Here is a 3,868-nt window from a genome sequence, read left to right on the forward strand (position 1 = left end):
TCACATTTTTGGATTAATTTACCTCATGTTTAAAATGGCCCTTTTTTTAACAAAGGCAGGCAGACAGGTCAGTATACAGTACATTCCAAATCTATAGCGTGAGACTGATTATTACACATACATCGGAGAAATACATTTACATTTTATTCAGTAGTTCCAAAGCTCATTAGCTATGTGCAATAAATCATGGTAGATTGGTGTGTATTAAATCTAGCTCGAATAACACCATTTCCTGTGTTTAGAAGAAATTCAACATACGTCTTTACAATGCCAATACTTGAATATAATAAATGACACAGGGAAAGGCTATGTAAGTTGTGAGTTCACCCCAAGAGCATGCAGTAATGTATCTGCATTTGAAAATCTGTCGATGTCCCTTTGAGCAAGGCACTTAGCCCTAATTGCTCCTGTAAGTCACTCTGGATAAGAACGTCTGCTAAGTAAAGGAAATGAAGTACATGAACTAGAGACCTGTTCGAAGAGACCACTGAAACTGGAGGAGCTGGACAGATGCACCTGGACTTTCTAAACGGCTGGCTGTGTTTGTTATCTGGAGCTCCACAGTAAGTCTATCCATATCTACATGCAGTATTCAGCTGAGAGTGCAGCAGCTGATGGCTCTCATGAACAGGATTAGTGCTTTTGGCCCCACAGGTTTCACATGCTGACGTAACACAGATCTTTCCCCTTGAATTCATCTCAGTGTTAACACATAACAGTCCTGTAACCATAAACATTGGCCAGGAAACATAAAGAACTGTGCGTATATGATCAATCAATACAGGCTCCTTTGGCTGAGACTGCACCACGATGCCAGATAAGGGCAGAACTAGGAATATGTGCATTTATCTACATCAGTTGAGGCTTTGTTGTCTATCGAACTGCAAGCATGGTTAAAGGGGAATGGAAACACTTTAGGAAGTATGTCTAAGCAAAGAGACGTATTTAATACACTATTACCAAAACATATGCATTAAACATAAAAACATCTCTCAATTTTGTATTTTGATCGCCGAATAGGTTTATTTGAGCTATGGTCAGCGCCATTATAAATTGCTATATTAACGACTGACGCCAGTGCATCACTGGCAGGAATCATCAAATTATCTGTGGTATTGAGTTTCGCCCGGAGAGTGAATTGAAGAGAGTGATTTTAGATGTGGACAACGAAGATGGCAACAACACGTAGCAATTCAAACATGAACTGTAGTGCGCCAGGCTGTATGTATTGGCTCCAAAAAATCCCTCGGTTAAGCTACCGTCGGCTGCCCGAGGACCCACGACTTTTGAAGAAGTTGCTCCATGTCCTGAAGAGGAAGGACATACCAGCTCGAGCTAGCAGGGTCTGCAGACAGCACTTTGCGGAGGCAGAATTTGCAATGAAGTGCACTTTCGATGCGGAAACAGGGAGTTTGCGAATGGAAAGGAGTCATAGGCCCAAGTTGAGGGGTTACCGACCGACCATCATCAACATCGCTGAATTCGGAGTCAAGTAAAAGTGACTGAACGGAGGAGGCGACGCGAGTCAATGCGATGGAGTCTGAGGTAACGTTAACCGGTCTCGGCTGTTGTTGACTAGGCTAGCGTTAGACACTGCTGGACAACTTTGTTGCAACTCTAGTTGAAGGTAACCGGCGAATTGCATCTGAAGGGTTTTGTGGAACACCCCCGAGCAAATAACGTTAGCAAGCAACTCAACTGCAACTATAATTGCAACATAGTTTCTCTGTGTACCGGTTATTAGGTAGTTACTGTAGCTAGCTTCCACATCAGATAGTCAAGTACTGTAATACATTTTGTTTGACAGATGTGTTTTTGTAATGTTTTGCTAGCCCCACCTCATTTAGCGAGACTGAAGTTGACATAGCTAAATGTCCCTGTATTTTATGTGTGTGTGTACGTTGACAACGCATACAAGACATGTATAGCTTGTTAACACCAACTGATATATTAGGGTTTACTTGTCTTAACAAAACGTTTGTTTGTTTTCAGGATGACATCTTCATCCCTGAAAAGGTTTTCATCCTGGATGAGGTTTTCATCCTGGATGAGACTGTGCAGGAGGCAGAGGAGGTACATGCAAATCCATGTTATTTCTGAGGCTATTGTTTATTTCAAGCATATGCATTGATTCTTGAATATAACTATAGTCTAACAGATGCCTTAATTGTTTTCTATCAACAGGAAAGAATGGTTACTACAGCATGCCAAACTGACCCCTGGGTGCCAGTCTGCTCATGTGCTGCGGTGGAGAAGAGGTCCATTGGACCATCACTAAAGAGCTCGGGGCCCAGCTAGATTGAGCCCACGAACATCAGTATACAACCGAGTCCGGCCCCTAAACGCCACAGATGGAGCTGACGGAGAGTGAGATCAATGAAGACCAGAACTCGCTGTATGAACCTGAGAGCTGAGAATCACAATCATCACAGTACAAGCCAATATATACTATCAATCACTTTGTGGGAGCAGGCTGGTGTTCCGAAAATGGAGAAGGAACAAGCCATGGACAGCAAATTCAAAGAAACACCCATTCATAAAGGGAATCGGAGTGGAATTGTGTTTCCACAGATTTTTTTTACCCGTTTCAACAGATGTGCTACCTTGTCCCGGTCCTGCTGTTTCTATTCTCTCTCTCAACCTATGAATGCTCAGCTATGAAAAGCCAACTGACATTTGCTCCTGAGGTGTTGAACTGTTGCACCCTCTATAACCACTGTGGTTATTATTCTGATGTAAAAACAGCTTTTGTGAAATACATTTGATAGATTGTTTGCTGTGCTGGATGCTGTGTATTCCCTAACTGTCCGAGTGATGGGACATTTATCTAACATTTTTGGTGGGTATTTAATCTGCATCTTAACTATTTAAAGTGGCAATCAGCTGTAGAAACAATAACAAAGTGTCTCCCTGCTCCTCTTTCGATAAAAAGCTGAGGGACGGGGCTGGAGAAATCTAACCACTCTCAAATTCATAGACAGGCCTATAGATGCAAGGACTGACCATCCATGATATCAAAATTGTAATCATGTTTCTATGATCTGTTTCCACTACCATGTACCCAGTTTGCTTTGGATAAAGGCATCTGCTAAATGGCATCTATTATTAAAGTCTACTTTGACTCTGCCCACTAGTTTCCCAGTGTTCAGTCGTGGCCAAAAGTTGAGAATGACACAAATATTAATTTCCACAAAGTTTGCTGCTTTAGTATCTTTAGATATTTTTTTCAGATGTTACTATAGAATACTGCAGCATAATTACAAGTATTTCCTAATTGTCAAAGGCTTTTATTGACAATTACATGAAGTTGATGCAAAGAGTCAATAATTGCAGTGTTTACCCTTATTATTCAGACCTCTGCAATCCACCCTGCCATGCTGTCACTTGTCTTCTGGGCCACATCCTAACTGATGGTAGCCCATTCTTGCATAATCAATGCTTGGAGTTTAACAGAATTTGTGAGTTGTTTGTTTGTCCATCCACCTCTTGAGGATTGACCACAAGTTCTCAATGAGATTAAGGTCTGGGGAGTGTCCTGGCCATGGACCCAAAATATCGAAGTTTTGTTCCCCGAGCCACTTAGTTATCACTTTTGCCTTATGGCAAGGTGCTCCATCATGCTTGAAAAGGCATTGTTAGTCTCCAAACTGTACCTGGATGGTTAGGAGAAGTTGCTCTCAGAGGATGTGTTGGTATCATTCTTTATTCATGGCTGTGTTCTTAGACAAAATTGTGAGTGAGCCTCTCCCTTGGCGGAGAAGCAACCCCACACATGAATGGTGTCAGGATGCTTTACTGTTGGCATGACACAGGACTGATGGTAGCGCTCAACTTGTCTTCTCCGGACAAGCTTTTTCCCGTTGCCCCA

General features: G+C 42.1%; 1 long non-coding RNA gene across 1 annotated transcript; it reads left to right on the forward strand.

Moving 5' to 3' along the window:
* Positions 1 to 1,449: 1,449 nt before the first annotated feature.
* LOC135538869 (uncharacterized) lies at positions 1,450 to 2,999 on the forward strand. Its single transcript, XR_010455500.1, has 3 exons — positions 1,450 to 1,545; positions 1,993 to 2,073; positions 2,185 to 2,999. It is a non-coding gene; the product is annotated as an uncharacterized LOC135538869 (long non-coding RNA).
* The last annotated feature ends 869 nt before the right edge of the window (positions 3,000 to 3,868 follow it).

This window comes from Oncorhynchus masou, unplaced genomic scaffold (assembly GCF_036934945.1).
Source record: "Oncorhynchus masou masou isolate Uvic2021 unplaced genomic scaffold, UVic_Omas_1.1 unplaced_scaffold_78___fragment_2___debris, whole genome shotgun sequence".
Lineage (NCBI taxonomy): Eukaryota > Metazoa > Chordata > Actinopteri > Salmoniformes > Salmonidae > Oncorhynchus > Oncorhynchus masou.